At 42.6% G+C, this 22,806-nt stretch overlaps 1 protein-coding gene across 1 annotated transcript in view; it reads left to right on the forward strand.

Moving 5' to 3' along the window:
* The first annotated feature begins 695 nt into the window (after window positions 1–695).
* RHOBTB1 (Rho related BTB domain containing 1) overlaps window positions 696–22,806 on the forward strand; it is a 59,434-nt gene continuing 37,323 nt past the window's right edge. Inside the window, exons 1-2 of the mRNA XM_069980288.1 lie at window positions 696–788; window positions 7,827–7,932. The gene's annotated coding sequence lies outside the window, so the exon portion shown is untranslated. The remainder of the gene's footprint in view (window positions 789–7,826; window positions 7,933–22,806) is intronic.

The following is a 22,806-nucleotide window of genomic DNA, read 5'->3' on the forward strand; positions in this document are numbered from 1 at the left end:
CACAATGGAAAGTGCGGACGGAGCCGCATGCTCCATTGTGTAAACTGACATGTCTGTGCGGCCACTATTCAATGAATAGTGACTGCAGAAAACTGACATGTCAGGTTTTCGTGCGGCTGGATAGTATTCCAGCCGGAGCGTATACTATGTGTAGGATTTATCAAACATAGTGTAAAGTGAAACTGGCTTAGTTGCCCCTAGCAACCAATCAGATTACACTTTCATTCCTCACAGACTCTTCGGGAAATGAAAGGTGGAATCTGATTGGTTGCTAGCGGCAACTGAGCCAGTTTCACATTACACCATGTTTGATAAATCTTTCCCATGAGTATACGCTCTGGCTGGGATTCTATTTATTCAAATGCAACATATGTTACACTGTAGACTGTGTGTTTTTGTATTTGTTATGAAATCCTGTAAACCATACAATTCATATAGTGATAGTATTTCACTTCAGGAGAAATGCTGAGTATAAACACTTCTCCTAATGCTCCGGTGAGCAGATCACATCAGGTGACAGGCTGCTTGTTTGGTTTGCAGAGACCTAATAATACTTGAGGTAATAGTCGACTGTGTCAACGATACCGGTAACGTGCACTCAGCCATTTGTGTTTACAAACTGTGTTGCAAGAGAAAATGAAATTGTAGGTGTGTTGTGGGTGTGACATCCTCCTTAGGGGCCTGGTCTGGACGGAGTAAAACCTCGCATAGGTGACAAACTGTAAACACATGATCCAGGTAACTCAGAGTTTGACTGCCGGAAGGATTGCTGTGACTGTTCACACCAGGTATGGCTACTTGCATTTTTTTCTGCAAACTGCATTTGTTGCTGACTGCTCAATGACTTTACACTGTTGTATCATGCAGCTATGTAATACTGTTAAAGGAACTTTATATGAAGCAGCTGTTGCTGCCCTGGTGACAATGGAACAGACTGGACTGTAGGTGACAAAACAAATGAATGCTATAGGATTCTTTACAATAATGTAGGGAGTTAAAAAGCCTTGGAAATGTTGTGAGTGTTAAAATGGTGTTTCTCTGTGCAGACAGCTGTGGACGTGCTATGTGCACACAACCACTATGTACATAGCCCATCTATACAACTCTAGGGATGGTCCGAACCGAGTTTGGTTCGGGTTCGTACGAACCCGAACCCTCGGTAATGATTCCCGCTGTCTGCCCGCTCCATGGAGCGGGCGGATCCAGCGGGAGGACCGCCTGGAAAACTGCGATACAGCCATAGCCATAGGCTGTATCCCAGTTTTCCAGGCGTTACTCCCGCTGGATCCGCCGGCTCCACGGAGCGGGCAGACAGCGGGAATCTGCTGCCTCGGCAGGTTCGGACCATCCCTAACTGCCACACTAACTTCTTTTATGGTCAGAATTTTTTTAAAGTAGTCTTTCAGGTACTCATTAAAGACAAAAAGCTGACTAAGGTCTCCGCACCTATTATTTTGAGTTTTGTTGGTTGCAAACAAGGGGCATGTTCTGAAAATGACATAAAAATGCAATAAACCAATTTAAAAAAAATTAAAAATTACTGGTGGGAAAAACAATGCAGTGCCATTCATCTGCATGCTGTGGCAGGAAGCACATGGATGTAAGCCCAGTTCAGATGAATGGAGTCAGGTACATTTCTCTAACAAATCTGATTTCTTCTTAAGGTGGTGGTGGTGGTGGGGGGGGGGGGTCTACACATAACAAGGAAGATTTATTACTGCAAAAAAAATCATAACCTGTGCAAAATTTATTAAAACAACACCACTGCAGTTTTTTAATGCAGATTTTAATGCAGATTTGCCATGTAATATTGCAATTACAATCAAGCTGCAGGCTGTTTGCCCAATAAGGAGGGAAAACTGCTGACAGAACATAGATTGGGTTGTGCCCTTTGAATAAACTTTATGGGGGAGATTTATCAAACACGGAGTAAGTGAAACCGGCTCAGTTGCCCCTAGCAACCAATCAGATTCCACCTTTCATTTTTCAAAGAGTCTGTGAGGAATGAAAAGTGGAATCTGATAGGTTGCTAGGGGCAACTGAGCCATGGGACACCATGTTTGATAAATCTCCTCCTATAATCCAGGCAAATATATACAGTATGTACATTTTACCCATAGTGACTGTCTGTATCATTGTAGTCAATGTATCATTCTTCCATTGTTATATATTTATCATGCTATCATTGTTTTGTATTCACCTGCAGGTTTCTACTTTTCATTGTTTTTAAAGTGCTTAAGGGCAACCAATCAGCATGATTGTGCTGATATGGTTCCCAGCAGCACAGTATAGAGCTACTTTGCAGCTCACAGAGCATACCAGTCATGGCTGCAGCAGTAGATTTACATTGGGCAAAAAGATGGTTTGTTATGCCACGTGTGGCTGGGAGAGGGGCAGCAACTAGTCATCTTAGCGGCAAGCCATCCGTGACTAGTCACAGCTCTCTAGTCAGCACACAGTGTGGGGATGATTGCCGCCAGCAAGCCGCCGGTGACTAGTCACAGCTCCCTAGTCAGCACACAGTGTGGGGATGATTGCCGCCGGCAAGCCGCCAGTGACTAGTCACAGCTCTCTAGTCAGCACACAGTGTGGGGATGATTGCCACCGGCAAGCCGCCAGTGACTAGTCACAGCTCCCTAGTCAGCACACAGTGTGGGGATGATTGCCACCGGCAAGCCGCCAGTGACTAGTCACAGCTCCCTAGTCAGCACACAGTGTGGGGATGATTGCCACCGGCAAGCCGCCGGTGACTAGTCACAGCTCCCTAGTCAGCACACAGTGTGGGGATGATTGCCACCGGCAAGCCGCCAGTGACTAGTCACAGCTCCCTAGTCAGCACACAGTGTGGGGATGATTGCCACCGGCAAGCCGCCAGTGACTAGTCACAGCTCTCTAGTCCACACACAGTGTGGGGATGATTGCCATTGGCAAGCCGCCCAGGAGTAGTCACAGCTCTCTAGTCAGCACACAGTGTGGGGATGATTGCCACCGGCAAGCCGCCCAGGACTAGTCACAGCTCTCTAGTCAGCACACAGTGTGGGGATGATTGCTACCCTTCTCACGCGGCGTAATAAAACATCTTTTTCCCCTTTGTAAAGCTACTTCTGCAATGCTCCCAAGATGGGAGGGGGTGGGTTTATATCCTGATCGCAGCGTAAAGGGAAACCACGCCCACACAGGATGACCCAATAGCCGCACAATGTTGTCACATTAGCAACAATGTGCAGGTATTGAACATCTCAGTTTAGATGACCTCTTTAAGGCTGAACTCATACATGCAAATTTCTGTGCATCTTTATTGCAGTTTTGTAAGCAGAAAGCCAAAAATAAATTAAAAAGCAAACGAAAACTATTGCAGATAACTTATCAACTATAGTACGGCCGTTCAGCATTTAAATTCTGGTGGCTGAAAAAGTTGGAAGCAGCCCTAGGGAGTCCGTGAAAACATGAATACAGCAATAGACTGTATCCATGTTTTTCAGGTAGTCTTTGGGCTGCATCCAACTTCTTTAGCCACCGGTATTCAAATACCGAATGATGCATGCTCGAGTTGCGCTCATCTCTACTAAGACCGCTTTAATGTTGTCTGAAGCATTGGGGCAATCCTTGGTGGCATCTTTCTGCCCCACCAGATATCTCCCTATACCTAAACAAGAAGAGTGCTATCCATCAAGGCTGGAAGGGTGGTAGGATGCTAACATAGATCACCCCAATGACTTGTGGCTCAGTCATCAAAAAAGTGAATGATTCCCTTTAAGTAAACACCAATGCATTTCAGTTCTGTATTCATTCATGCATTTAGCTGAAAAATCCACATAGGTGAATCCAGCCTAATCGTAGCCACTTTGCACTAGCATAGTATTCTGAGATAATAAATAAGCAGGCAACATATGTGACGTGTCTGAGCAGCAGAATCTAGGAATGTTACAGCATGTGATTGCATTCCCTAATAATAACCTCTGTTTATCGTATACAATACAATATGTAACTCCAAAGTAACAAAAGACATAGATCACTGATCCTGCATTAGTCAGCTGGCATAATACCACTCTGGAATTGGCGTCATACCAGTCTCCAGAGGTTGTAGTGTAATAGCTAGAAACCTATAGAGGAGAACTGTACAAAGGAAGTACTAAAGAATTCTTTGATAGGAATGTGAGATAAGAAGACAACTTCTGCACACCTGAGCATGTCTGGGCTTCTTCAGTTCAAAGTTTTACTGTACTATACATAGCACCATAACCAGCCTGTTATCAGAGTATATAGGGATATACTCTGTATGCATTACTCAGAAAGTATATGGTGTCATTAAAGGGCTTCCTTTTATTGCCAGAAACAGCTCTGCTTTTTTCCATGGGCTGTGTCATATCATACAGCTCACACATGTATTTTTCATATGTATTACATGTCGGACATGCCAGAGAAGAAGACTTTGTAAAAAAGCTGTTATCTATATAACCTTTATATATTTGATATGTACGGTATTTATCAAACACCTCCCTATTGGGCACGGAAAGTGTTTGGGGACAGCTAGAGCCACGCGGCCTCACAACTAGCAACAGAAAATTTGCTATCCAGAGAATTAACAGACTATGCACGAACAATGCAAGGAAACAAAGTTCTATCTCATTCTTGTATCATCTTCTCATAGCTTCTAACTATTTCTCTAGACCAGGGCTTATAACGTCCTGGCAAAGAGAACTACGGTTATCTCTCACAGATGCAGCGGTGCAATACATTTTATCCAAATCAGAGGGCTTTTCTAGATGTGTCCTACTATAAATGAACCATTATCAGCTTTAGACGAGATGGTACAAGACACCTGAGTGGCTATTTGTTACAAACTATCCCCAGCAGGTAAGTGCTGGAGATGTCTAGACCAGATACAATCTCTCACACACGTTTGGTGGGATTGTCCAAACATAAGACCCTACTGGAAACAGGTGGAGACCGTGATCTATCAACCCAAGCTGACTTCCACATCTCCATGGACATAATTGCTTTGGGCAGACCCTCCTCTAACTTCACACCTTCTAAACACAATGTAGTCACTCGGTTCTGGGAAGAAAAAGAGCGCTGCACCTCACACCTATGGCTGACACTAGTGCCTCTCGGCTGCATAAAAACATCAGAATTTTGTGTATGAATTGATCAAGCCACACTGCCCCATGTACATGACCACAATCAGCAGGAGACAGCTGAGTGCATGTGCTTTTATCCCTCCTGTTTGTCCCATTCTATCTGCAGTAGCAATGGTGAGCGCAATACCTTATCCAGACTTGTGCTGTTTGGGGGCAGCTTCCTCCGCCAGCGGTGCTGGCTAGGAGTTTTTTGGGGGGGCATTTTGGGTCTGGTCCTGTGGCATGGGGTTGCAGGGCCATTCCATGGCCCCCCTTCCCTGCCCATGCACGCCTGCGGGGGTGGTGGTCACTGACCGGCACAGTGTGGACTTAGTGTAGGGACCCATGTGTATCAGATACCTGCACGATGGTACATGGGGCAGTATGGCTTGATCAATTCATACACAAAATTCTGATGTTTTTTATGCAGCCGAGTCAGTTATGAGCCAGTTTCACTTTACACCATGTTTGATAAATCTCCCCTATTGTTACTATAATGTTCATATGTTAGAGTATGTGTAACATTTACTAGATAGTTATATCAATAGCAGCCGCTGAAACCTTTCAGACACCAATTCACATTTATACTGTAGGTACTGCCAGCTAGACTTACAGTGGATTTCCATAGGAGAAGCATGGATCTGACAAAGTGGATTTGACCTGTGTAATTCTTTGTTTTCCAATTTTTATGTGCTCTTCTCCTTTACCAGTAACCTGCATATTCAACCAAAAGGAGTAATACATGTCTAAGGTCAACTTTATGATTAAAGGGATTTTCCAGGGAAAACATACTGATGAGCTATCCACTCAGCATCTACATCGATCAGCTATTCGGTGCCCACACTACACAGTGAGTGGGGCCAGAAGCTGTTGACTCCATTCACTATGTAGTGGTCAGACCTGGTTATTGCAGTGTATCTGCTGTTCACTTGAATGGAAGCTGAGCTGTAGTTAAAGGGGAACTCTAGGTAGAGGTTAAAAAAATGAAACTTCTGCCGAAGCATATAGCATTACTTACCTGTCTATCCCAGTTTTAGGCTGGGTTCACACTACGTATATTTCAGTCAGTATTGTGGTCCTCATATTGCAACCAAAACCAGGAGTGGATTAAAAACACAGAAAGGCTCTGTTCACACAATGTTGAAATTGAGTGGATGGCCGTCATTTAATGGCAAATATTTGCTGTTATTATAAAACAACGGCTGTGGTATTGAAATAATGGCCGTTATTTACTGTTATATGGCGGCCATCCACTCAATTTCAACATTGTGTGAACAGAGCCTTTCTGTGTTTTTAATCCACTCCTGGTTTTGGTTGCAATATGAGGACCACAATACTGACTGAAATATACGTAGTGTGAACCCAGCCTTAAAGCGTAACTGTCATTTCAGGGTCATTTTTTTAAAAACATTAAATCAACAGTACAAACGATTTTAAGAAACTCTGTAATAGGTTTTATAAACCAAAAGAGTTTCCTTCTGGACTGAAAAAGCATTCTCCCAGCCTCCCCCCTCCCTTCAGAAGCAGCAGGATTTCTGTGTCCATTATGTGGCTATGGAGAGGGGAGGGGCTGTTAGGAGTGACTGAGCACGGAGCAGTCTTGCAAAGCACAACACCCTGCAATCTTCTCTCAGTAAGTTCATAGATAAGCACTGACCTTTCTGACCCCAGAATCCTGCGGTTTAGGTGCCCAGAGAGTCTACAAACAGCTGACCTTCATGTCACTGTCTTCACTGGCTTCTCTGTAATGAAGACGTGTTTGTCTGATAATGCACAGATAAGAAGTCAGGGGGGGAGGCTGGGAGATTGCTTCTTGAGTACAGAAGGAGACTTTTTTGGCTGATAAAACCTATTACAGTTTCTTAAAATCGCTTATACTACTGATTTCTGCAATAAAAAAAAAATATGACAGTTACGCTTTAAAACTACCAAAAACCTATTTGTTCGTTTGGGGGGGGGGGGGGGGGGGGGGGGTTTGTTCTGTATTGTGTTTCTGTCCTTCCTGGTTTTGCAGTTCCCAGAATGCAATGCTTTCCCTCATCACTGTCCCCCACCCATCGCAGTCAGTAAAATTAGTGCTGCACCTGCTTCTGGCCATTTAGAGATGGTGACTCACTCAGGGGATTGGGGGATCCAGCCAAGCCTCCTGTGACATCACGCCCTGCCCCCTGTCTGCATCATCAGCTTGTGCTCAGCAAATACACACAATGTGAGACAGAGGCATGGAATATTTGTCTCCTAAGGGGGACAGCACAAGGAGCAGGAAACAATGTGAACTGGCACAGGGGCCTTTTTTTTCACTTCCTGGATTTCTATCAGCTACCAGTGTGGCAGAACCGCACAAATACGGTAATACATTGTATAGACACATCTATATAACTTTTAATGTACTTTTACTAGAAAACAAGTTTTTCTTATCCGGAGTTCCCCTTTAAGCCTGGCCAGTTCTCACACTGAATAGATCTAACTGCTTCCAGCCCTGTTAGTGTGGGCACTGAACAGCTGATAGGCGCAGGTGTTGGGTGTTGACACCCCACCGATCAAAGACTGATGACCTATACTGTGGAAGCACAATACTTCCTCAGAGACAGAGATGATTTTATACTGTGTTGTGCTATCGACTTCTGTAGTAGCTGTCTGGAATATTTGTTGTTGTTTTTTTTATTTTTGTGTATGTTGCTCACATAGCATTGTTTTACCTTATAGCTACCGACTAATAAAGTACAAGGAAGAAGAGTGCATGCGATCAATTCATTCACTGGCTTTCCCTGTGGAATTGCTGAAGATGGCGTGTGTTTCTTTCTCTGTTGTGGTAAGAGAACATTTCCCATCACAAATATCTACCCTGACACTCTGCATATCCAAATAGAAAATCTCTGATGTGGCAGATTGTTATGTTTTTACTAACTATATCTGAAAACCAGTTTAAACATATTCCAAACAAAGGGAGAACCGGAAAATAAAGGGGTAACTGGAAGCAATGTTCATGTTCACAGAACGTAAGTTCTGCGGTAATCACGGCCGTTGTTGCAACGGCCGTGATTAGTAATGAACTTACGTTGTGCTGAAGGCTGAGGGAATCCTGGCTGGAGTGTATAGACTTAGGGCCACATGTATCATCCGGCGAACGGATGATTTTCGGCGGAAAGTGGCGATTTGCGTATTTTTTTATTCACAAATGGCCGATTTGCGAATAAAATATTCGCAAATTGGCACTTTCCGCCGAGTACGCCAGGGGGGCGGAAAGGGGGCGTGTAGTGGGCGGAACGGAGGGCACGGACTCAGAGTCCGCGCGATTTACCATCCGTTCCACCCAAATGTACGCCGAAAACCTACTCTAGTCCTCAGCTGGCGTAGGTTTTCGGCGGTGCGCAACGGCGCGCAGGGGATTTATGTAGAGGCAGTCCGCCTCTACATAAATCTCCGTAGCGCCGGAGCTGCGGGGGCATTTATAAGTCCGGCGTAAAAAACGCCGGACTTAATAAATGCTACCCATAGTATATACTCAGGCCGGGATCCCTAGCAGCGCAGCGAGAGACTGACATGTCAGTTTTCTGCGGTCACTATTTAATGAATAGCGGCCACAGAAAAATCTGTCAGTTCACACAATGGAAGATGCGGCTCCGGCTTCATGCTCCATTGTGTGTAGGGGAGAAATCTGATGCAGGTGCACACTGATGCGCCCACATCAGAACTGTCACTTTAAAAAGCATTATCTCAGCTCTTCTAGTAATTGGTCAGGGTCGGAACACCCAGACCTAGACTGATCAAAACTTCGATATTGTGCAGAAGTTGTCGAGGATGAAGGTATGTCTCTTACCTTCATCCTCAGCACGATTTTAATGCTCTTAGTCATTTGTTTCACATTCCAGTAAGACCATTAGGGGGACTGCCCCGTCCCCATATTAACAGTCCTTCCCGCCCCCGGACAGCAGATTGCAGCTATAGGGGTGGGTCAGTGTTCCTAACGGTGCCCAGTGTTCCTAACAGTCTTACCAGACCGTGGAGCAAATGACTAAATGCATTGAAACATACCTTCATCCTCTGCATCTCCTGCACAATAGGGAGCTATGAGCAGGTTACATTTGTCTCATGTGCAGATAGATGCCCTTTAATATCTTTATATCGATCATAACTCTGTTTTTCTGCTACAGAGCTCTAAATCATTTGCATTGAACTAGAGTTTAAGGGTCTGTACCAATGATCCCCAACTAGTCAACTGGGCGTCTTCTCTTTGGCAACTAGTCACGATCAGGGGTGTGTCAGCACTGTAATCATGCCCCTCTGGGCATCATTCAAAGCAAAGTAAGCTCCATGACATCACCGAGAGGTGGGCCTTTACACCACAGCGCTGACACACCCTGTGAGTGTGACTAGTTGCCAAAGAGAAGACGCCAAGATGACTAGTTAGAGATTAATTACATACAATGCCAAAACGTTCTAGTTTTTCACAACGGATTAAAATGGGTCTGCCTGGCAGTTTTATTCCTTCTTAATTGATCCCCTGCCAATGCTCGCCACAAAGTAGTGTTCACGGGCTAAGGTAGTTCAAGGCTACGTTCACACAGAGCAAAAGGGGCGGATTACGCGAGGAAATATTTCCGCCTGAAATCAACTGACGCTGAATTCCGAGCAGAATATAAGCAGAATGCAAGCAGAATCCCTGCGTATTCTGCTAGGAAAGTGTTCAGCTCGTAATCAGCTCTTCAGCGCGGAATACTCAAGGAATCCGCGCTGAATCCGCATGCATTCAGCGCTGAAATTCAGCGAGTATTTGGCGAGTAAACTAGACTATACCAGAAAATATACTAGAATCCTCCTCCCCCATTTTTTCCCCATTTCTGCGCTGATTCAGCGTGTAATTTCCGCTTGTATTCCGCGCTGAATACGCGCGTATTCCGCGCTGAAACAGAAAATTAGAGCCCCATTGGTTTGTATAGGCTTCCGCTAGCGAAAGAATGACTTCTGGCGGAAAGCGGATTAGTTCAGTGCGGAAATTCCACCGTGTGAACTGCAGAGCAGAATTTCCATTCAACACAATGGAAATTAGCTCTGCACCTATTTTAACGGCTGAAATTTCAGCGCTGATTCAACGCAGAAATTCAGCTGCTTTTGCTCTGTGTGAACGAGCCCGTATAGTCTGATTTACTCCAACCAACACTGAAAAAAAAGGCAGTTTAACCAGTTTAACTGTCCAGCTGTGTAACTAGAAGCCATAATATGGAGATCAATATAGTAAAAATGGAGCTTTATATTTATAAAAAATAATCAACGCATAATATTGAATTTGTTTAGCTATAATTCATAGGTAGGATAGCCTTACAGTCTATGTTCTATTTACTTACTGGTAGTGAATAGGTTTTTATAGGTGTTTGTTAATATGTACTTTATGGCTCTATGCACTCAAAGTATGTAAGCTTGTGTTGTAAAATGAACAGTGAGGGATGGAAAAAACATACATTAATTCCCACACAATAATGCCATCTGTCTACAAGTATAATAAACAAGCTGAATCAGCTCCTATTTCATTCTGCAGATTATCCTATCCTATGCTTACAATGTTTCAGTGAATGACCGCGCTGCTAACTCCATGTAGCGTGCCTCTCAATAGTAATAAACTACAAAGCGCTCAATGCACCAGGCTGCTTTTTGTGTCCCAGTAACACCTTCTCACATATCTGAGAGGTGTTAAGGCTCCTAGGGCTCCTTTATAATGACGTTATTTCTGTCTGCTTGTTTTTGTTTTTTCGTTTTTTTTTTGTATTTTGTGTATTTCTATTTAAAATTACGTCCGTTATTGCCACGATTTAATTGACTTCAATGGACACAATGTATAAAACGACAAACACTGTCTGCGGGGACATCAAAATAATCATCATGTCACTTATTTTCGGACGTCTTTTACAAACAGCAGACATTGTTTTTTAGTTGTTCAAACTGTTTTTCTTTTCTTCATTGTCCTTTCACCGTTTTTACTATTAAATTCAATGGACTTTTCAAATAATGACACACTCAAAGGCCAATAAGTCTACCTAAACTACATTGGCTCTTTTTGGCATATTTGTATTTCCCAGTGATCAATGCACCTAGAATTTCACTGTATTGAGCTCTTTAACCAGCAGCCGGCAGTGTTATCTTTGGCTGGTCTCCCTGAGATCAGTGATCTTATGGCTCTACCAGGCCTTGCTCCCATCTAGCCAGAATCCTGTTCCACAATGATGAGGGGCAACACTCCGAAACAGCTGTCTGTGGATGGATTTTTCCCTTCTGATTACATTGACTTATAGGGCCACTTAATATGGTGGTTTTGCTGGTTTCCCTACAGGAGCCACCCCATAAATGGGCCCTTCCCGGAGTGATATCTGCCTGGTCCTGTGTTTTGAGACTCTTTAATGAGGCTCCAAGGGCTCTTTTTTACATATTTGTTCACCTAAACTAGAATAATGTACCAACAGCCTTCATTGCACTGATGGACAGCGAAACCACAAAATGATGTCTGTCATTTTAAGCGGAGAGGAAAAAATGTTGTGTGAACATAGCTTATGAATGATAGGCTTTAAAATAAAGTGGTCTGCTTACTGCTGAAAAAATAGGCAAGACTTTTTGTATGAAAAATTAACATTTTTTTAAGTCACATTCAATTTAAAAAAAAAAAACTTTCGACATGACATAGAGGTATGTCAGAAGTTTTGATCAGTTGCAGTTAGGGTGTGTAGACCCTCACTGATCACTAGAATGGGCTTGGAGAAGCAGTAACTAATTAGTACCTACCTGCTCATAGCAATTGGTGGGTGTTTCAGCATTCAAATCCCAGCCAATCAAAATGCTTGACATACATACAGTCAAAAAACTTATGAGGGGAAGATAACAAGGTGTTCATGGCACAAGACATAAAGCAGGATATAAACACCAAGGGGAGAGGGGATTTATCAAAGTTTTACCAGAAAACAGGTGTAAAAAGGTGCAATTTATTTTCATAAATAAGCTATGGCTCAAAAATTGGTGACAATTTTAGTCAAACACAAAAACCATTGGTAGCCCCACCACCATCAGGAGCAGGCTCACGTGAGACTGGCTTACAGAGGATTTCCAGCTACAGACAGTACATTAGTAAGTGACTAATCTGACTGCAGTTAAACCATTTGCACAAGATTTTTAAAGACTGGAAAACCCCTTAAAACATCTTAATTATGCAAATTGCTTTAATTCTTCCAGAGTTTGTTACTTGCATTGTTGAACACTAATTAGCAAAATGTTATTTGTACCCAATTCCCATTTACATATGTACTTGTACTTTAGAGACTCGTTATTTATAGTTACTTTAGTATCACACGCCGTTGTAATTACTCTCTAAAGCATTGACTCCTAATCCCAGCCATAGCAGGTCATGCCAAGAAATAAATATTTAATTTGACCACGTTGTGGTATATTGCTGAAATTTCTTTAATAGGTCAGTGTTTAGGCTTTCCTCTCACAACATTCTTTCTGTGTGTTTTTTTTTCCAAGAAAAAATGACATCCGCCATTTCGCGCTTTCGGCCTATTGCCCTTTGGGTGTGTCTTTAATTGAAAAGTCCATTGAGTTTAATAGAAAAGATGGTAAAAGGACGGTGAAAAAAGAAAAACTGTGTGTGAACAACTAAAAATGACATCCGTCGTTTGCAAAAGACGTCCACAAATAATTATCATGATCGGTTTTTTTGAGACCCACGCAAACAACATCTGTCATTTAATACACTGTGTGCATTGGATGTCTGTCATTCCATTGACTTCAATGTCATTCCATTGACTGACTACTATAACCACATAAACAACATAAAATCTGCAAAAGGCCGACTTCACTCAAGCTTACAGGAGTATGTCTCTAATATGGATCCAAAATACCTTAATTTTACAGATAAAATACCATTGGTATATCATCAGTATTTTATCAGTATTGCATATGTATCCTTGATATGATAGAAACCAGCATTCTATGCACTGACTAGGGGTCCTATTGCAGGGTGATAATCGTCCAAATCGGCCTGATACGGGCGATTATCGCTTAATGGAATAGACACAACAATCAGACGATGATCATGCCATCGGCTGATCGTTTATTTACGTTCAAACCTAAAATCATCGGGCTGCATGGAATAGCGATGCGCGACGAGCAACCAACACTTTCACAAGCACCATACTTTACCTAAGCATGTTGCAAGGCTTCTCCTGTGTACCTTCTTCCTCCCGATCCAGCGCGCAGCAGCTTAGGTGTGGCCTGTCTTAGCTAACAGACCGCTCAGGCAATCACTGGCCAGGACCGCTGCAGCCAGTGATTGGCTGAGCGGTATGTCAGCTCAGACAGGCCACACCGAAGCTGCTGCTGCTGCGCGCTGGACTGGGAGGAAGAAAGAGCGCAGGAGGAGCCCTGCAACATGTTCAGGTAAAGTATGGTGATTAACAAGGGCTGCAAGGACATCGGTAACGATGTCCCTGCAGCCCTCGCTAAACGATTATCGGGCCGTGTAATAGGCCCAGTAAACGAGTGCCAATCTAGCAGATTGGCAGTCGTTTACATTATTGATCGGGCCCCCATAGGCCCGTGGAAGAGACAAATCTGAACAGACAAATGCGCAAAGCAGGAAGGAGAAATAGAGCAGCAGTTTGTGTCTATGATAAGATAGATGTATGAGGTCTTCCTGATGAAGGAACTGATCTGTCCCCAAAACACATTATAAGTTTTCAGAAATAAACTACTGACACCTTAAGGAATACTCTGGTGATGCTTCCATATATAGCGCTCTATTTTGGACTGTGAGACCGTTCCTTAGACAATGCAGATAATAAGCAGTCACTGATCACAGATCAGTGTCCTAATAACCACTGATCTTGGAGGCTTCTGACGACAGATCCATGGGGATCATCTGATCAGAGCACTGACTTCAGTTTATAAAGGGAATTCATCATGAGACTAATTTTAGGTGGTGACTTAACATAAAGACCAAACTAGACATATAGCAAATGTTTAAATCAGGTGGGATAGAACCCAGTAAGCTGTTTCCCAAAGGGCATTTATTGGTGCTCTAATTCAAAGGGATCTGTCCTGGTGGAAATCTCTGTACTTAGAAAGACCTACTTATGGTCTATAGTGTATTAGGAAATAAAGCGATAAAAATACATGTGCCTAACAACAGAGGGAACGCAGGTGGCTAAGTAATACCTCTGTGCAAAAACACTAATTATAATACCGGTAAAAAAAATGGCTAGGGACTATCCACCACAAGGTTGCATGACACGAGTCTTTAAGGAGCAGTAATTGACCCAGTTATTCTTCCTCAGGTGATCACATGAATGAAGCATGAATATTTTTAACCTTATACCGAGGATTGTAGTCTTGTATCTCATGTATAATTATGGTTTAACTTTATTAATAAAATGGAGCTTCCAGTTGTTCTCTTAGGGTCCTATTAGACGGCCCGTCCAATACTATAAACTAGTGCTGATCTGCTAGATTGGCGCTCGTTTTTTGAGCTTATTACAAAGCTTGATTATAGTTTAGCAAGAACTGCACTGACATCATTAGCGATATCTGTGCAACACTTGCCTTAAACTGTTAATACATTACCTGTCCATGTCCCTAGTCTTCTGCCCCCTGCTTTCACTCTTGGCACCACGGCTGAAGCTTCAGGCCGGCCTGTCTCTGACGGGCCACTGTCGCTTACAGGCCACTCAGCCAATCACTGGATGGGACCGTCGCGGCCAGTGACTGGCTGAGCAGCCTGTCAGCTCAGAGCCAGTTTTGAATCTGCAGTCGCCAGGAAGCAAGCAGAGGGCAGGAGAAGACCGGGAATGTGGAGAGGTAATGTACCATCAGCCATGCATCGCTATTACATGTAGCAATATGCGGTCGGCAACTGATAATTTTAGGTCCAGGCGTATAGACACGATCAGCCAATGATCGTTGTCATCGGCTGATCGGTGTCTCTATTACACTGAGCGATTATCGCTCCATGTAATAGGGCCCTTAGGGCCCTATTACACGGGAAGATTATCGAGCAAAAAATTGTTATATCATTCAAATTTAAACCATAATCGTTCTGTGTAATTGCAGGCAACGATCGAAAAATCGTTCGTACGTCATTGATCGTTGATTTAGATCTGAACCTAAAACTATTGTTAATTGTTCGCTGTAATTCCACATTCGTTCGCTCAAGTTCCGCATTTTTTCACTAATTGTTCAGCGTAATTGCACATTATTTATTGTTTTGCTGGGATCAGGGATCAGGAATAAACGATCATAGTAACAATCGAAATAAAGATCGTAGTAAAAAAAATCTCATTTGCGATCGTTTATCGTTAGTCGTTAATCATTAAAAATCGCTCTGTGTAATAGGACCCTTAGGCTATATTCACACAGCATTGAGTGTATAATAATAATATTTATTTGTATAGCACCAACAGATTTTTTTTATATACAGTACAAAGGTTACATAATACACAATTAAATAATTAGAATAAATAAAAATAAAATAAAAATACAAAATGTAACCGAGACTTGCTCATTGGAGCTTACAGATGCTTACAGACGTGGGTCGACACTAGGCACAAGTGCTTTATATGCACAAGCCAAAAAGACAGAAATGGCTGCACATCGCACCCATGGCTGACACGAAAGCCTGTTCAGCTACATTTAAAACCAACATCAGAAGTTAGTATATAATTTGGCCAAACCATATTGCCTCATGTACCACGTGCAGGTCTTCTGATACACATGAGTCCCTAACCAAACCTCATCACTGTGCCGGTCAGCGACCACAATCCCCGCAAAACGTGCGCAGGCAGAGAAGAGGGGCCACGGAATGGCCCTGCAACCCCATTGTCACAGGACCAGACCCAAAAGGGCACCCCAAACCCCGCAGGCGCCATGTGCTACAAGTGCTTTATATGTCCATGGTCCAGCCATTGTACATAGTTGGAAAGAACAGGATGAGCCAGTAACAACGCCAATATCTGATTGCAAGTAAAATGTATAAAGTGCATAAACCATCAGGGATGAGGAGCCTGAGGACACGCTTGAAACTGTGAGTATTGTGTATGAGTCTGAGGTCTTTGAGTAGGGCCTTCCAGAGAAATGGTGCAGCACGAGAGTCTTGGAGGCGGGAATGAGATGTTCTGATTATGGAAGAAGTTAGGGTTAGATCATTAGCAGAGCATAGAGCATGGGAAGGATGATAGGTGGAGATGAGGGAGGAGATGTATGGAGGGGCAGCGTTGTGGAGAGCTTTATGGGTGAGGGTAAGAAAGTGTATACCAGAAGTTTGCCACTGTATAGCCACGGTATATATTATCCATTGGCCAAATGCAAAAATTTGTATGCTGTATGGCTGTCTTTGTTGTACAATTTGAAAGCTTTCCCATGTTTACCCCTTTCTATGTGAACATAATCGTACTGTTCCACGGTAAGAACGATTGCCCTCAAAACACAGGCCCTTGAAAAACACTTGTAGAATTAAAAAAAACTTGCATGGCAGTTTTCTGGTGCAATGCAATTTTTGGGCAAGCCAAAATGTTGTGACTTTATCCCCCTTTCACTGCCTTTTTCACCAAAGGTGGGCATGCATCTTCAATGATTGTTGGTCAAACCTTCGTTCAGCCATCAGTTATGTTTCCCGACCTCCCCGAACACATGAACGTTTAGCGAAGGGAAAGATAATGTCCCTTTCTCCCATCCTTTAAATTTAGCCACATTTGTGCATCCCCTATTTTTAATGAGGGGTCCATGACCTTTCAGACATGCCCTTTGCATACGGCTACAGGAGCACTTTCGCAGTCCTGTCCGTAGGTTACATTGGACCAGAGTAGTATAGTATAAGACTTATACTGAATATGATAAATAATAAAAAGTTGTCATGACTGTTTCCAGGTTATCAGTACATGGGTCTTTCATGAGCTGCATACTGTAACCATTTCCAATATCAGCTGATCAGGGCTGGTTGCTCTGTTTACTTGTATTTGTTTGATAAGGATCATTATTATTAGGCGGTTATAATATTATATTCAGTTTATTGGATACAAAATAAAGATCAACATCTCAAGAATGTATTGACTGAACATTACTGAACCAAATAATCTTATCGTTATTTTGCATTTATGATTATATCATAAATTGGGAAAGATATTGAGGAAGATTTATCAAACATGGTGTAAAGGGAAACTGGCTCAGTTGCCCCTAGCAACCAATCAGATTGCATTCTTCACAGACTCTTTGGAAAATGAAAGGTGGAATCTGATTGGTTGCTAGGGGCAACTGAGCCAGTTTCATTTTACACCATGTTTGCTAAATCTCCCCCATTGTTTCTTAAAGGGATCAGCCACTTTATAGTAAAATTGCTCAGTGTACAGTATCAGTAAGTGTACTTACTGCCCTTTCTGACAATCAGCAGCTCCCTGTGTAGCTCATAGAACTAAAATCAGACTCCCCTCTTCCAGGCTGTGCTGCCCTGCTCTGTGGCGATTCTGTCCATAATATGGCCAACATGGAGGAGCATGTAATTATGCACCGCCCTCTGTGTCCCCATAGGCAGGCTGAGTGGTGGACACTGGGGCATGGTCACATGCTCTTCCATGTCGGCCATCTTATGGACAGAATCACCACAGAACAGGACAGCACAGCATGAAGGAGGCGAGCCTCTGATTGCAATTCCGTCATTTTTTTAGTACATTATTATGTAGACAGCAATCTTCCCTGAGCTGTTTTAACAGCATTTAGTGACTTGCTTTACAACAAACCTCATTAATACAAATAACATCTAGACCCTATTCTTTGTATGTAGTAACACAATGCCAGCTCTATTCTTTGTATGTGACATTTGTAAGCATGCTCTGTGCCCTATGTGACTTGCACGTAGGTCATTCTACAGATTGTAACTTTTTTTGTTATCATATAATTAGTAAAAGGAAAGAGTAAGAAAAAAAAAATTCATTAAAAATATTGTTTAACATAGAAAACTTTATTTAAACAACAGGCCATTTCTGATGACACATTCCCTTTAGGTAAACTTGCACAAATAAGCTTACAAATAGGGAGATAAATGTCAATCCAGCCAAGCCAAGACAGGGAGAAGCTGGCTGGGAGCCGATCCTGTGACTCTTCTCTTAGTTCCTGGCTTGTTTTCAAGCTATGTTTTCTCTGAAATGTTGCAGTGTTTCATTTCGTAGAAAAATACTGTTTCTATCTAGGGAGCCCTAAAGACTTCATTCTGCCCCTTGTTTAGGCATGATCAATCTCCTGACTATTCCCTTTAAGTTTAACCTCTTCTTTTCAGTAAAAGGGGTCTCAAAGAATAAAATCCTTATAAACATTCTTATTACCCTATTTATTATCTTTCCTCTTCTATATTTGTACTTTCTACATAGCAGACTAATATAGCACACTCCTGAAGATCCCGTCTAGGCCAGACCGTGTACTGTTTTTGAATTTAAATATTATATTTTAAAGGAAGGTCTTCATACAAAGGTGACTGTACAAACATAGTAGTTTCAGTTTCCCTTGACTGCAAGTGACATAAAGAAAGAAATGCATTGAGGTTAGTGCAGCTTTTAATCTGCCAGGCCACCCACACAATTCTCAGAGTAGTATTTACATTTAATTACAGAGCAAAACTTTGTGCTAATGAGATTTTAATCACGTTGTAAGTGTCAGTGTAAAGAAGACACGTGACCCAGGTTATTGGAGTTTACAGACTGGTAATCTGTACCAGTTTAGTCATATGATTTCTTTTTATTATTATTATTATTATTATTATTATTATTATTATTAAAGGTTTTTAAATAGTAAACCAAAAAACGGACCTGATATGACCTGCATTTTGCATGTCCAATTGGCCTCTAGAGGGAGCTAATATACAACCGTATATGTAATCAAAGTGCCAAAATCCTTCATGCACTTAAAAATAACACTTTAGAACAGTATTGAAAGTAGCATTTCATCTCTCCAAATTCTGCAAATACAGCAGAGATTTCAGCATTGTTTCAATACAAATTGTGCAAAAGTCAGTGAGGGACATTGACTAAGGAGTAATTGTGCGACTTTTCAATGTTGGTTGGTGTTTATTTTGTTCTGATATATTGTGTGTGATAGTAAATGTATCTAAGAAAAAGGTCACAAAAAAGTTGCAGACATACTCACCTGGTACTGACCAGATTTAAGCCTGCACCAGTTTTTGTGACTGGGTGCAAATCCCAGATTATGTGAATTTTGGGGTGAATACTCAAAACAGGCAGATTAAAAAAAAACTGCATCTAAAAAACATTTGCCCGTCGAATACTCTTTCATAAATAGAACTTAGACCAAAAGTTTGTGAAAAATCAACTTAAAACTATCAACTTAAAAATAGGCGCAAAGCCTAATTTTCCCCATATTGATCAGACAATGAATGATTAAATGCTTTTTCGTCAACTAATCTTTTGGATCATGAAGCACCAAAAATCATTTTTAATCAGCCGCATTGTGTAAACAGGGGCTGCCGGCAGCGATGTCCAGAAAATGTCTGCGTTGCCCCGCATTTACAATAATTGAGCTATGTAAAGCTCCCAGTATCAGGCAGCAGTTCTCCTGCCTAAAGGAAGCTTTGGGAATACATTACACAGCTAGATCTCTGCCCAATCCAGGAAATCGGCAATCGTTTAGTCTCTGAGGGTGACACACTGAGGAATCCGAACGGATAACATCCTATGGATTTCGCTGGTCGCTCCCGCTTAACTCTCCGTCCGTACTAAAGACTCAATGCTAGGCTCAGGCAATGTCGCCACCCCCCCCCCCCCCCCCCCAAAAAAAAAAAATAAAGAATTGACATGTCAATGCGAAATCTGCCCGAGCCTAGAATGGATTCTATGGCACGGACGTAGAAGTTATCCATGCGGATTCCTCAGTGTGAACGCACCCTTAGGCTATGTTTACACTACGTAAAAGTATGACGGTTGTTGCCATCGGCAACAACGGCTGTATTTTGTACGCCTGTGAACATTGCCTACATTTCTATGGGATCCCGGCCGGAGTGTATACACATCATATACGCTCCGGCCTCATCCCATGCGGACCCGCAAATGTCCGCAGAAAGACCTGTCAGTTCACACAATGAAGCGAGCAGCTCCGGCCAATCGCTCCATAGTGTGCTGTGGGAGGTTCTGATGCGGGCGTGCGCTGATGCGCCCGCATCAGAACACTGCGGCCGGAAGGATCATCCGGCCGGTACCTAAGTCCTGGCCGGGATGATCTTGGTGTGAACATAGCCTTACACAGCTCAATAATTAGGCAAGCAGGGTGCATAAATGATTGATGGACTGTACATGCAGCTCTTTACTTCTATCCTTCGTCAGCTGCACATCACCTATTACACAGGGCAATGGGCAATTAACCAACAAGGATTTTCTTTTTTGCAATCTAAAATATACAATCAGCCGACAAAGAAGCATTTGTTTATTTGTCAGCTAAATGCTGGGCATTTTACAAAAGAGCGAATAAGCCTGATGTAATAGGCCCCTTAGATTTCAACATATCCATTAAAGAGTCAATAATTTTGACATGTCATTGAGCATGTGAAAGGCTTTAATTGCAATGGGTCTTACTGCTGAGACCCACCGTGATCAAGAGATATAGCCCGGGAGAGAGCGCATCCACTTCCCAGTCGCTCGCTAATTCCGACAACGCCTATATCTCATATCTCACCAATGGAGTGGAACATTGAAATAAAAACATACTCCCAGAATCCTGATGACTATCCCTCATTATCCATATCCGCCATCTATGAGGTTATTTACACCCTTGTGTAGGAACAGGTCCGATTTCAGTTTTTAGTTACAAGTCAGCACAAACCACTTTTACTTTATCCAGCCTAAGTTTTTGCTCAGATTTCATCTGCATCGGTCATCCTATATTTTTATTATTTGTAAAGTGAAATATTTTGTGGATTTTTTTTTCTATCATTGTATAAAACAATGCTGCACATTTTGCTGATTTATTATTTGCTTACTCTAATATTTCTATATATACATTGTGGTCTCAGAAATTACCAGGAAGCCTTCTGCATAGCTCTCACTATTTATCAGCTTTTCTTGGTAATCTGTTGTGTGCAGAAATCAACATTTCTTTATGAGATTGTTTTTTTCCAAGTAGAATAAAATGCGAGTCGCGTGCTACGCACATAATGATGAGTTTAAACCGCTAAATTCTTCTTAGCAGCAGGTACCTACCCAAATTCTCCATCCAACACACACAGTAGGCGGCCATCCCCAATACTATGAAGAATACATTTAATATTTTTCCGGAGCCAGGCAGATTATTTGTACGTATATGTAGAAAGATATGTTAAAATATTCTGTGAAATTTAGACTAGATCTAATCACCTTTTTGACAACTCTGCAAATTAATTTGTAAACCATATAATGACATATTAAAGTGATAAATAGGTTGTTATTAGATAGATAGATAGATAGATAGATAGATAGATAGATAGATAGATAGGAGATAGATAGATAATAGATAGATAGGAGATAGATAGATAGATAGATAGATAGATAGATAGATAGATAGATAGTAGATAGATAGATAGATAGATAGTAGATAGATAATAGATAGATAGTAGATAGGTAGATAGATAGATAGGTAGGTAGATAGGTAGATAGATAGGAGAGTGGATAGATAGATCGGAGAGTGGATCCAGTAACATGCTGCTATATGCCTCGCAACTACCTTGATTTTGTTGGGAAAAGTCAGAGAACTAGGCCAGAAAAAAGCTGGTGTTTATGCAAAGCTCACCAAACATTGAACACTTTAAGGGCATTTCCAGGGTTTAGACTTAAAGGGAACCTGTCACCCCCCCCCCCCCCCGTGCCAGGGTGACAGGCTCCCGACCCCCCATTAGAGCCCCCTATACTGACCTAATCCCGCCGGGTCCCACTTCTGGATGCGGTCGGGTGATGAAGATCTCAGCCGCTGCAGCCCGGCGCGCGCTGAGAGATGAGTCCAACGCTCATAGAGAATGACGGAGCGCTGGACTCTCCTGTCATTCTCTATGGGTGTTGGACTCATCTCTCAGCGCGCGCACCGGGCTGCAGCGGCTGAGATCTTCATCACCCGACCGCATCCAGAAGTGGGACCCGGCGGGATTAGGTGAGTATAGGGGGCTCTAACGGGGGGTCGGGAGCCTGTCACCTCGGCATGGGGGGTGACAGGTTCCCTTTAAAGAGGCCTTGTGGCCATTAAAATAAATATTACATAAGGGCTGTAAATGTGGTGGAAAAAATATTCATCCCCACCTCACAGCTCCCTACTGTTCCATCATCTCTGCCACCCAGTGATGTCCCAGCACACTCAGCATGGAAAGTTCCAGCCAATTACTGGCCTTCCACCTTGGACTCCAGGACAGCAGCAGAGGTGGAGCAGCAGGGAGCTGAGGGATGAGTATGCTTTTTTTTTTTTTTTTACAGCCTAATCCCTGACCCAATGCCATTGAAAAGGTCTGAATACTCTTTAAGTGTCTATTTTTTGTTTTTTAAAGCAGCAGGTTCAACCCAATGAAGATTTTTACCTGATGACAGCACAGCTGGTAATGAATTCTCTCTTCTTCCCCCCATTCTTACAATATTTGCTAATTGCCCCTATGCTAATGAGGGACTTAGGAGCATCTCCCTAAGCCCGCCCAGCCCGC

The sequence above is a fragment of the Dendropsophus ebraccatus genome, chromosome 8 (assembly GCF_027789765.1).
Source record: "Dendropsophus ebraccatus isolate aDenEbr1 chromosome 8, aDenEbr1.pat, whole genome shotgun sequence".
Lineage (NCBI taxonomy): Eukaryota > Metazoa > Chordata > Amphibia > Anura > Hylidae > Dendropsophus > Dendropsophus ebraccatus.